Raw genomic sequence first — 13,664 nt, forward strand, 5'->3', positions numbered from 1 at the left:
AGATGCAGAAAGAGTTCATCCCTGAATGATAAGTTTTATGTAGGTGTCACTTGTCAACCATTATAAATGTTTATATAATATTTGCACAAGAATCCTATAAGATAATTCAGTGTTCAAAGATTTGGTCAAACCAAGCAAAACCAGTCCGTTATTTGAAAGTTGAAAAGACTAAAATGGAACAAAATTGTGCAGGTGTGAAGTAAATTACATCAATGGGATTGAAAGGGAAATTGAAGTGAAACTTGAATGTGGAAGTGTCTAGAAAAGAGATGATGATTTCATCTGAACCACTAAAACAAACAACAACAAAAACCCAGGTGCTTCTTTTCTCAACATTGGGCCAAGCTGTGCATTATTTGCTAATAGAACACTCCTAGCTACTCATGTATGCAACCTGAGTTTTTTCACTCTCGGCCAGCATAATGCCAACAAATGATTCTATAATAGTAGATCAAAGACCTGTGACTGCTTGTTCTCTCCTCTCTCTTCTCTGGTCTCCAGCAATCTCAACCTTAGACCAGCACATGAAAGTCCTGGAATGGGTCACATATGCCCAGATGTGCTCTTATATCCTTTCCACTGTCCAGGAAGCTACTCCACATGATGCTGCCTCAGTCTTGAAGGCTGAGCTGAGGCCTGAAGGAAATCCCCTTTTCTCCCATTTGGTCCCACTGAGCTGGCCACACACTGAGATTCTCCCACTTTGATTGTCACAGAAACGCGCCCTGCCCTCTCCCTGCAGCCTCCAAGAACTACCCTGCAATTCACTCACTTGAAGGTGTTGTGCTCCTTGCCCCCTAGGGAAGGAGAGTTCTCCCTTTGCTTTCACAGCAGTAGAACAGAAGCCCACAGCCTGGGCATGAATAGACACTTTCCCAGCTCTTCATATTCCCTCGGGGTGTTCCACACACAAATCTTAGTCCCAGAGGATTCTGGCTCATAAAACCATCTGTCAAATTCGCATTTTCAAAGAGAATTTCCAAAACAGCCTGTGCCTAGCCACTCCTAATTCTAAATGTTGAGCAAATCCCTGGACCTCACCCTTGTCGCTAGTCCAGGGAGGATTGCCGTGTGATTAAGTTGTGGTGCTGATACTGCACAGCTCCCTATAATGAGACTGAAGTGCTCTGTTGTGTTGTGTTTCCTGCCCTTTTGCTGGAACAGGTGAGCATCACCGTGGTGCAAAATCAAACCTTTGAAACAGACAAAAGTGTTAGGGTATGACCAGACGAAGTCCCCATGGGAGAACTCCTTTTCAAGAATGGTCCCACAAAATAAGCAGCCAAGGCACAGACGGGAACACAAATGGAAGAAACTTGAGAGACAGACAGACAGACAGGAATGAGGAGGTTAAAATAGTTTCTACGCCATCATCACTCTAAAGCACCAGGTCACATTGATTAGACCCTTGATGTCATTGAACTTTGTTCTGCCTCTTCAGTTTCTTTGCCCAAGGCATCCAGCAAGACACCTCAGTGATCTGAAATAAAATTCTTCTCTGTGGGACTCCTATGGGTCCTCAGCATAAACAGAAGAATTTGCTAGATTTTATGAGCCAGGCTGAGGTTCAGAGAAGCACATGGGAAAATATCTACTTATCTACTCGCTTTCCTTTGTTACTGTCTTGCCAGTAAGTGACTATGGTGTGGATGCTCCCTCGAGCCACGGAACCACGTACAAAAGAAAGGTATGCAGGGGTCACCTGACCTGTTCCATTCACTAAAGGGCTTGCCCTAAGGACAGTGATGATGCAAAAAGTGAGGCCAAGGGTTGTTTTGATTTATAGAGAGAGCTGAAGCCTGAAAGAATGAGCGTTTGACACTTAAACCTCAGTGCTGAATGTTTTACAGCTGCCCCTGGGGGGTTAATTTAAATATAAAACAGAAGTGGATATTTGCTTTGAATGCTTTTTTTCTTTTTCTCTTCGTTTCCCTTTCTTCTATTTTCTGTCTACTTAAGAGCAAGCAGCCGCCCAACAAGACCACAGCTATAGTTATCTTCGCCAGCATTTCTAGGGAGCTCCCACAGGGCCAAGGCCATGTTTGCACAGGCAAGCTGAGGGGAGGAGGTTCTTCCCCCTCCCCAATGTTCTGCTTTCCTCACATAAATGTTACTGTCTTATCATAGATTTACACAGAAATAGAACAAGAAGGGTAACTGCCCCCTTTTGACCTTCTTATTGTATCAACAAAGCAAGATATTGTCCAGAATTTGGGACTAAACCCATTAGTCTAAGAAAGGTCGTGGGTACATAAAAAGCCACTGTGTGGCAGACAAGGTAGCTCAGCAGTAAAGACACCTGTGGACAAGCCTGAGAACCCACCTGGTGGAAGGAGACACCCACAACCGACTCCCTCAAGATGCCCTCTGATGTCCATATTGACACTCTAGATACACGCACACAAAATGCACACCTCCCCTCTTGCAGCAGAGGCATTAGGTTTACATGCACATATTATTGCACCCTAGTTTTATACAGGTTCTAGGGGTTCAAATCTCTTTACCTGCACTCTCTTCATACCATTAGTGCCTTAGTGGGAAGCAGCATGTAAGCCCCATTTTATAGAGGGGAAATCTGAGGCTCAGATGTCACAGATCTCCTAAGCAGCAAAGACAGAGGCCCTGATCTGTCTAATGTTAAAATGCACATTCTCCCCATGACCACAAGGCCTTTGAACTCACTGTCTGTCTCGCCCCTTCCATGTAGCATGAATCTTAAAGTATCTTATTAATAAAAACAAACCCAGAGCCAGGTATTGGAGTGAACACTGGAAGATCAGAGAAGCAGAACAAGCCACAGCTTCCTCACCTCGCCAATTCCTCAGCTGATCCTGCTTCCTCAGACTGGAAGCCTCTGAGTCCTCATCCAAATGAATCTCAGCTGAACTGCTGCTAAAAGTCTAAAAACTTAACCAGCCTAGTTTCTGGTCCTCACGCCTTATATACCTTTCTCCTTTCTGCCATTTCTTCCTGGGATTAAAGGCTCACTTCCTGGGATTAAAGGCTCTTGTTACCACGTCTGGTTGTTTCCAGTGTGGCCTTGAACTCACGAGATCCAGGCAGATCTCTGCCTCTGGAATGCTAGCATTAAAGGTGTGAGTGCCACCATTTTCTGGCCTCTGTATCTACTAGCTGTTCTGTTTTTGACCCCAGATAAGTTTATTAGGGTGCACCATATTTTGGGGAACACAATATCACCACACTTCCTCCCATCTCACTTAGATTGTTCATGAGCCTTTATCCTCTTTCGCTAGGAACAAAGTTCAAATTTTCCCAGCATGGCCCAGTTGGAGTCCTAATCCAGCTCAAAGAAGGTCTTTCTGGCTTGGTTCACACATCAGACTCCATCTCATGCAGTCCTCACTCAACCCTCCTGAGCCTCCCAATGATGATTTGCCTACAAATACATGTGGAGACTCCTCTTCTTTGCAGGGTTTGGTAAGAGCTACCCCATCTCTTTCCACAAGGAGCCTTCACTCCTTCCCTACATTATATTATTCCAGTCCAGCGCTCCTAAAGGGTCAGGCACAGTCACCCTTCTCAGCAATGTGCCAGCTTCATAAGGCTGCTAGCTACCACCATTCTAGGTTCCTGCACACATCTCTTCACCTACGGAACCGCACATAACAATAAACTGAAAACTTTGTTCATCCCTCTAGATTGAGATCCTTGACAGCCAAGACTGTGTTTCTAGTCATTGTTTAAGCCTCAGGACTCAACATCATGACGAGCACAAACCAGGAATCCCTGAACTGGGAGCTTGTAGCGAGCACATACCCCGGTTATGGGGGAGGAATAATCACTCTTGATTCAGACTTGGTTAACACTCATTTATTCACACAGTAAGATTACAAGCAATATTTATCCTGTCTTCCAAGTGGAAGCAGGAGTACCTCTCCAGGTGTACAGGTCAGGACTCACCACATCTGTTCCTCTGGACTTGGGTCAGCCTTCCCCTGGTCAGCCACGTCTGCACTGGGGACAGGATCTCACGTCTCTGGAGAAGGAGAGTCGTCTCATGAGAGGGCCTGACGAGCTCTGTTGGTTGGGTCTGAGGCTTCATCTTTTATATCCCTTTCTGGCTAGGTTTCTTATCCCTACTTCCATACATAGCTTATAACATCACTACTCCATTTGTGGTTACTTACATCATTCTATTGCTTATCAGTCCTGACCAGGGTTGTTCACTCTAGGTCTTACATGTTCCTTACAGAGCTACAGCTAGTCGACAATGAGGACCTGACCTTCTGCACCTCCTCGTGGTACAGCACAGCACTGTTGGATGAGGCTGTGCCTCTAGCCAATGTGTCCCCAGGTTCAAACCTGAGCTCTATCACTAACAATTCCTTAAATTACGCTCCTTCCAAGAGATGTTTCTTCTATGATTAGCTCAGCCTCTCTCCGGCAGCTTCCTATTTTTTTTTTACTTGAGTCCCATATTTTAACTAGTCTAACATATTATATAATCCATAGAAATCAGAACCATGCTGGCCCTGCTCACTCTTTACACATCTGCTACAGTGTCTGGTACATAGAAGGTACTAAGTAAATGTATTGAGTGATCTTGATCTTGTCATAGGATAATAAGCTCCGTAGGTATTTGTGTTCTATATATACATATAAAATGCTGGGTGTAGAATCAATGTGCAGAATGTTTTAGAACCATAAACAAGGTGTATCCAGCAATGGCAATCTCTCTCTTTCCTCCAGGTCTCCTGCTCTTGTTGCTGAAATATATTCAGTAACTGTAAAGGGCCACATAGTACCCATACCATTCAACTTTCCCTACAGACCAAGTTTACTCAGTGATAGGGGCTGAGGAGGCTGCTATCCACTTAGACTCCAGGAAGGGCCTTACACTAGAACATTCTCTGTAGATAATAATCAGCCCCAAACTTTCAATTAAATAAACAAATTTCTCACCCTCTTTTTTTCTGTACTAGACAATGCTTTCTGTGTGACTCCTGTCTTTCAAAGGATCCTTATTTCTTCATGTTGCATTCATTTTATCACAATCAGTACTTGTAACAATTGTACAGTCATGAATGTAACAAAGTTTAGCTCTCTAAATCTAACATGGATTTATCATTCCCTCCCTCCACCAAAATGTTTATGCTTTTATTTTAATTCAGGGCACCACCTCAGTCTCTCAAAATGTGAGAGTAAGAGAAATCATCTCAATGTCAGACATCTTCAAAAGTACAAAAGTAGTACAGTGAATGTTGATATTGTGATCTCCTTCATATTCTGGGACATTTCACACGCATTGCTTCTTTTGAGTGCCACGCCAACCACATAAAAGTTCCTATTCTTTTATTTTTTTTTTTATAGTTGGGCCAACTGAGACCCCCCCAAAAAATTAACTCACTCTGGGTTATGTAGGTATTAGGTATCAGAGCCAAAGTTTGAAGGCAACACTCCAAGCTAATGCACAAGCCTTCTCCTTCACCATTTGTGTTATGTGTGACGTGCTCTATCAAAGCCTGAGCAGAGGTTTTTGAACACAGGAAAGCACAGCAGGCTTGCTCCAACATGTTATTCTAAGTGACGTTAGGAGAATGGCTCGCTGGTTTAGAAGGAACGTGTGAGTCCGCAGGGCTCTGCAGGGGCCAGGGTAAGTTTCCCCAACCACCACATTCGGTGTTTCAGGAGCATCCATCTCTGTGACATGAAACTCATTTGGCAGAGCTTCTGTAAGTGCAGGTGGTTGTCAACTGTCGATGAGAAGATGCTGGGGTTCCAAAGCTGCTTCTTTGTAAACCATCGTCGGGAGCCGCCATCTTCTGACAAGCACAGAAGAAAATGAAAGGAAGGGTGTGCTGGAGAACAAGTCTGCAGTGGGGCAGGCGTCAGCACATGGCTCTCCTGCAGATCGAAACACCAGCATGCTTCACGGTGTTTTGGGAGCGAGAAAAAGTTCATGGCTGACTCATGCCTCCTTAAGTTTAATTATTCTGTGTTCTGAACAGGAGGATAAGGCTTACTGGAGACATCGTCAGGAATTTGATGATGGATAGGAGATGAAGGGTGTGGATGCATTCAAGGCTGTTTGCAAGTCATCAACCGAGGCAGAGCTTACTGCCACACAACTGTCATCTCCGGTTGGCCAGCTGCCAAGGCTTCCCTCTGAGTGTTCAAAGTCCTTCTTCTTTAAGTCCTGCTTCCGAAAGCAGCTCCTTTAGAATGCCACCACCAAGGTAGAAAACCTAAAGCTATGTTTCTGGTGGGATATTCAATGCTATTAAAGTAGTTTCATGCAAGAAATAATGTTCATGGGTTTAAGTTACAGAGGAAAAAAATGCATTAGGACACAAGGAAAACAAAAATAGGCTGGAAGGGCTTCTGACTTAAATCCTCCCTCCTCATCTGCTGAGTTAACCCCCTGCTCCCCTTGTCTGTAGTGTTCAGCTCCCCAGCACAGAAGATGGGAGGTTGCCTGATAATCTGCTTACATAACTACTCATCCACTCAAGTTCCAGGAGAGGAGAGGAGAGTTCGTGGGAGGTCCAGAATGTAGCTTTTCCAGGGTACATCCTTTAACTCCCACTGGGGACCAGACTCTTGGGGATCCTCATGAGAACATCTGCAGAGATTTCCACGCTGTGTTTGGCCGTTGGGGTAAACAATGCATCGAAATGTCTTAGCCCTGTCTGGCAGAACTGAGTCTGAGAACATGAAGTCTTAAGATACTGACATGTGGCAGTGGGAGCTTGCAGTGAACGGATAGAAGACACCCTTCCCAGCATCTCCACCTTCGTTCCTGCTCCTAACTCCTAGAGCTTTCCCTTCACTCCACCCCTTGGCGGGTTCTAATACAACCTGCTACTGTACTCTTTCCTTCCTCCTCACACACCTAAGGGTTTTCCTTTCTACCCAATTGTTTCTAGATACCAGGGTATTTGGGACTTGGTCCAGCAATAAAGGTTCTCAGAGCTGGATTCCAAGTATCCTATTTTGCATTAATGCTCCGTCCAAATAAATATGCAATATCCTCTCTCCAGCACATCTGGTACAATGTATATATAATGTATAAATAAAGCATTATATGCAACAATGGAAGCTTATGGGACAATAAGGAATGACTAGCCCTTCACTACATTAATAATGAGAATTTTCTATCCCCAGGGTAGAAATGAAAGAACAGTGAGTTTTTGGCTGCAGTGGGCTTGGAGATTGTCTTATCTAATATTCTCTTTAATTTGGTCTATTGTTTCTGCCTAAAGATTCCAAAGACAGGCATTTCTCAACCTGACCAGTCTATCTGTGTAGCATCACCATTTTGTTCTGAAAATCTAAAGGATTTCCAAGTATATATAGAATAGTGTATTAACCCCATTGTACCTAAGACCAACAATGATGGATAAATGGCTACCCTTATTTCACCTATGACCTCCACCTCCCACTATACTGTAATATTTCAAAGCAAGTCCAAGGCATCATTAGTTTATCTATGAATATTTTTTCTGTATGTTCTGGTAGGACAAAATGATATTTCTCTTGTAGAACTTTACTTTCTTATTAAACACATCCATATCCTTCAGGAGCTTCTCAGGCATACCTTAATGTAGTTTTGTGAATGGAAATGTGATTGGGATGCTTTTTTTTTCCTGTTTGCTGAACTTTAGAACACCAATCAAAGAGAGCTCACACACACATCGCCAAAGTGTCCATCTCACTCTGTACGAGCGGTGGCACCATGAAGTGAAAGGAATGTCTAAGCAAATCTAACTATCACCATATCTTGGAAGCTGAGTAAATTGCTTTCCTTTCTCAGGATCCTTTCCCATAAGTTGAGGGTAATACTATCTGCCCCATAGGCTTCACCAAAACCTTGTAAGAATCCCACAGGGTGATCCATGTGGAATTCCTGTAAATACAGTGTGCCTTTCAATTGTAAGAAATAATTACTGCGTGGGGCAGGCATTGCAGATGCGGCACTCAGCAGGGGTGTTTAAAGAAGATGGAGACTTCGCTGCCAGCTCTGCTGCCATAGTTCCTGGTGCCTTCTGTGAAAGCTCATAAGGGAGGCATGCTGAGAGGCCCTGGAGGGCACCTGCTGCAGAGCAATGTCAGGAGAGGTTTCCTCAATATGATCTCAATCAATAAACCTGCCATCCCAGGCATTCAGGCTTCCTCCCCCGCTATTCAGTTACAAATGCCACTGGAAAAACTACCTTTTCACCTTTTTCTTTCTTTCTTTTCTTTTTTTTTTTTTTTTTTTTGAGACCTGAGCAGAGGAACAAACCACTGCTCTGTCCCCTTAGAGGGAAGAAAAAAAATGTCTAATAATAATACTTTTCTCAGCTGCCCAGATACACGAAGGGACCAGATGAACTGCGTGTAAATGATTATTCTTTTGGGGAAGCAAAAAAAAAAAAAAAAAAAAAACCGATCCATCTGAATTCAAAGACCAAATGCATTTTAAAGGCAAAAACTACCGGTGAGAAGAATGGACAGTGGATTTCAACACAAAATTTCCGTCACAGGGCTACCACAAAAAAAAAGAACAGGAGGCGGAGTGGCCACTGAGAGGGACTAAAATAGTGGTTAGTTATACAATGGCGCTTTGTCTGCCAGAAACACATGCTGGGACAACCCCCCCCCCCCCCCTCACCCCTCCCACCCCGCAACATTCAGAGCATGGGTTCTCACACATCTTAATTGTTCACTGAGGACAAGATGATGACAGCTGAGCTGATCAGGACAAAGACAAGCCCCTAGAAGTGTTTCTGCCTCCATGCAACATGGCCATAAGCATAGGCAGATAAATATCGCATTTGTTTTTATTGTGTTAAAATATCACTGTGGGGCCAGGTGTTGGGGTGTACAAGTTTGATCTCAGCACTCAAGACAGAGGTGGGCAGGTAGATGTCTGTGACTCTTAGGCCAACCTGATCTACATGGACAGTTCTAGACTTGTCAGGGATAGGTAATAAGAATTTGTGTTGAAAATCATTATCACCATCATCATCATCATCATATGTCACTATATATTCATAAAGGAAGCCTCCCTAGTCACAGTGGCTTAACACCCAAGATGTTTATATCCCTTCATTAGTGAAGTCTCTATTTCTCTCGATGTTTCATCTACTCAATTCTATTGCTAGCATTCTGAACAGCCTAGCCAGGATGGAAGCAGTTTGAAAACACTGTCCTGGGCTGAGTCCTGAGTCATCACTGGTCAGCAACAATCCTAAGCCCTGGAAGTGTGGCAGAGAGCACAGGGTGCAGAGGGGACCCACTCTCAGTGTTTCAGTAGCTGTGGCTGGGGCTGTTAAACTGGAGTGTTGTGTGCTGTGACAAATGGACTAAAGTGTGTGCTGAATCCTTGCCCTGTCTGTGCAAAGTCTTCTCCTAGTTGTTCTAAGAGCAAGCACTAAGACCCACTAGCTGAAGTCCTAATGAGCAGGACAACCTTGCAATCAACCAACAACCGCCGTGGTGTTGGACCACTACCGATCCCACTGTGTTTGAATTGTGTGAGCTAATTTTATTCTGTGGGATATGGAGGAGTGCTGTGTCTCTACTTAGAAACAAGGCATTTGCAATGCAGGTGCTCAGAAACGGAAGCTTTTATCAAGAAGCTTATTATGCACAACAGTATATTAAATGATTAAGAGAGTCCGCATTAGGGCCAGACTGTGCATTCAGATCTGTGACTGCCACTTCCTGGAGTCCATCTGCTCTGTGCCTTTATGCTCATCTGTGAACTGAGGAAGCAAGTCGTCCTGTCTTGTCAGTGATTGGGATGACTATGCAAGCTGAGAACAGGTAACATCCTTAGAACCATGCTTGGCATGAAGAATGATGGTAATGTTAGCTGTTGTGCCAGGGAAAAGATGCGTTAATATAAGGAGCATAAACAAACTGAGAATTAGTGCATGACTTGGTTCGCAAAATTCTAACATACCAATCTGGCTCCACATGCTTCTTCTTGACCTCTTCTTACACCTGACCCATCCCACCTCCAGATGTTTCCTTGGGATCTGCTGCTAGTATGGTCAAAAATGTCATCCTAGATGGCTGGGGTTTTTTTGTTTGTTTGTTTGTTTGTTTCTCTTTTTTCCCTTAATTGATGACAATTCTTATTCAACTGAATTTTCCTTGAAGTTGTAAGAATTTATCTCTTTTTGAAGAATTTGTAATTTCATTTCCATCATCCTCAGGTAGCAGTTGCTTTCCTTCTCTTCATCATGGAGACCAGGGGGAAATGCACATTTTCTGAGGAACTGGGGGGATTTCTGTTATCATAAACAGTGTCAGATAGATTTTGGAAGCTTCCTGTGGCAGGCAGTTTTCTGCATTTGGCCAGTTCTCTGTCTCTCAGGCCCCTGTACCTAAAACTGGGTCCACTTCATTCTATGACTCATCCCCCCCAACCCAAGGAATACCACTAATTATGGGTGTGTGTGACCTTGAGGGGTTCCCCATTCCCAGCTTCCATCTACTCCAGTCTCTCCCTACATCATCATCAGAAACATCTTTGTGAAAACACAAAAACCTGGTTGTGGCACTAGAACCCCCCCCCCACACACACACACATATATCAGTATAGTTTCATAAGCACTCTATATCACTGGCAGTCTCTCTACTCTCCTTTTATAGAATACCTGGTGCAGTTTTACTTCAATCACTGAAATATCCCTTGCATAGCTTTTCATGACAGGCAGCGGGCAGAAGAATTATAGATGAGATATAGTCAACACTATGTAAGCCTCCAGCCCTCTGCCTACCTTAGAATCAGATCTGAAGGCACCAAAGCTCTAAAGTGGAGTTGAGTGTTCAGAGTGAAGCATGGGATGAAGAGGGAAGAATAAAAGACAGTTGCGACTCAGCTCGCGCGTGTGTGTGCGTGTGTGTGTGTGTGTGTGTGTGTGTGTGTGTGTGTGTGTGTGTGTGCAGATATTTCTATTAGCCAGGACTCTTCAGTAAAGCAGAATCAATAGGATGGATAGATAGATGAAAGACAGATAAATGATAAAGAGATGATAGATGAATAGATGATAATATAAATACATACATAGATGATAGACAGATAGATATAGATAATAGGTAGATAGGTAGATGGATGGTAGATAGATGATAGATAGATAGATGGATAGATAGATAGATAGATAGATAGATAGATAGATAGGTAGATAGATCATAGTTATATAGATAGTGATAGATATATTAGGTAGCTATGTAATAGAACATATATTTACAGTGAGAAAGTGAGAGATCAGGGTCTGTTCTGAGAAACTGACTCACATGATCACAGACTGAGAAGTCCCATGACCTGCCATCTCTAAGGAAGAGACTCGGGAGAAAACTCACAGTGTAGTAATTTCTGGACCAATGAACCAATGCGGTTGATTAAGAAAATTCCAGTCTATGGTTAAAACCAACATTCCAGGTCCAAAAGACCAGCAAGGAAGCAGAGGACACGACTTCATCTTGCTCTAACTCTTGGTCTTGGATGGTGTCTACCACATTAGAGGGAGAAATTCCACTTTACTAAATCAGATGCTAATCTTATTTTCAAACACCTCCATGGACGCATACTCTGAAATAATACTTCCTGCTACAGTCAAATTGACTCATTAAATTAGCCATCACAGTATTGATGTACTCAGGTAAAGGATACAGTCTCAAACACATCTCAGTGCACTCTGAAAGCTGTGGTGGTAGAGAGGGAAGACATTCAGCATTAGAGCCAGAAATAACCTGCCCTGCCCGAAACTCATCTCTGCTGCTCAGAAACAGCACAAACTTGTGGAAGTCATGTGGTCACCCTCAGCCTCACTTTCTTCATCTATAAAAATGTAGGCTTGTCGTTCTTACTTTGTATGGTTATTTTAAAAATGATTAGAAAATGAGCCTATAAAGCCTCATAGGAGATCTTGACACACCACAGATTCCTAATAAAAGGTAGTCATTATTAATAATCTTGTGATTAGCCATTGTCAATCTTTTCATCTTATAATCAGGCAGCTTCTCTTTTACCTCTATAGACAGATCAATTACTCCCCAGTAAGTGTTTCCTAAACACCTATAATTTTGAAACCACCAGAGGAGTGAAATACAGAGCCTGTCTCTGGGGGCTAATGATAATGAAGCAAAAACAGTCAGGTCAGCAAATAATCACGCGATGGAGGAAGCCCTGTAGGATGGCCATGTGCAAGGCAGCAGGCAGGCTGCTTCTGGGAGAACAAAGGCTCGGAAGAGCCTCAGGAGGCCAGAGGCCTCTGCCCAGAGGGGATGCAAATGAAGATATATTGTTTCCGAAAAACAGAGAAAACGCCCACGAGGACCAGGAAGGAAGGTCATTTCCAGCTGAGGGGACACCATGAGGAAAAACAGGCAGAGATATGAATACACAATACATTACAGAAACAGCAGCAGCTTGAGAGGAAGCCAGAAGACACCAAGGAGGGTAAACCCAGAGACAGCCATACAGGCTGCGTTCACAGCAGCCATCTTGGAGAAGGAACTCTATTGCATGGGTAATTTGCACTCATTCCCTTCAGTGAGATGTGAGCTTTCGCATTCTCGAGTTCCTTTAACTACTGTAGGAAATGCACAGGTGTGTGTGTTGCTCCCTAACATCAACATCCTGACACCTGCAGATGAGCCTAGTCAAGGATGGCTTCTTACAGTCCTGTTCAGGGAGAGAGGCTGCCCACAGGACTCAGCGGCGTGCGGAGGCGGGAGACAAGTCTCAGGTTCACACAGGTAGCCTTGTGGCAGCTCAGCAGTGTGAGGTACCACCTAGGCTAGGGAGCTTTGCTGCCCTGGAGGGATGTACGATTCATCAGGCAAGGGTGAGGTTTGGTGACTCAGCTACACTAAGGTGTTTTTCTAGAGCGGGGAGAAACTAGGGAGTGAAGTCTAGGTGGGTGCTGCTGATATAAAGAGTGTCCACAATATTTCTCCGTGAGCCTGAGGTTTAATAAGATGTCCCACCATGCACCTACAAAACAGGATGGCATGAAGCATGGGCTTTTCCTTCCCTCCACTGATCTCAATCTCCGCCTCTAAATTCTGAGTGGCAGGTCAGTCCTCAGCCAAACAGTAAAGTTGACTCATTTGAGCCTGGGAACTCTGTCTTTCATCGTTTGTTACACTCCCCCACACTATAACTGCCACTATCGGGGCCAACTACAAGATCCTGGCCCCTGTCAAATGTGACTTACGGGGCACCTACATACAATTACTCAATATAACTGTCATAGCACATCTCTGGATTTTCTGCCCTTCAGATACCACCAAATCACTTAACATGATAACCTGCCTCCTCTTAGAGGCTTTCCAGCCCTGGGAGCTCAGGAAACAGAGATGCACACCCAGGCCTTTGCCTCCACACAAGATGCCAGCTCCCAAGTGTCGCCGCTTTGGTCTTCCCTCCACCGGGTCAGAAGGCAGAGTGAAAAGCAAACTCTCATTAGGGAGCAGGAATCTGTAATCCAGAATTCTATACCCACTGAAGATCATTAACCATCCAGCCAGGTCTGGCTGGCTGCTGAGGGAGTGAGCAGGAAACCTCAGCTTGCCATGGACTCCCTGTTGATTTGGCATTCCTCATTTTGGACTTCACTTGGAAGATCCAGCCAAGCCCGCCTGCACAGTAAAGTGAGGTCAACACATCCCAGTGACCTTCCTCCAGTGCTTGTCTGTCTGCCTAG

The 13,664-nt window shown here is 44.1% G+C and overlaps 1 protein-coding gene across 1 annotated transcript in view; it reads left to right on the top strand.

Annotated features, from left to right (window-relative positions):
* Window positions 1-13,664, top strand: part of Fshr (follicle stimulating hormone receptor) — a 179,382-nt gene that overhangs the window by 36,253 nt on the left and 129,465 nt on the right. The gene's annotated exons all lie outside the window — the stretch shown is intronic.

Source organism: Onychomys torridus, chromosome 21, assembly GCF_903995425.1.
Source record: "Onychomys torridus chromosome 21, mOncTor1.1, whole genome shotgun sequence".
Taxonomy (NCBI): domain Eukaryota; kingdom Metazoa; phylum Chordata; class Mammalia; order Rodentia; family Cricetidae; genus Onychomys; species Onychomys torridus.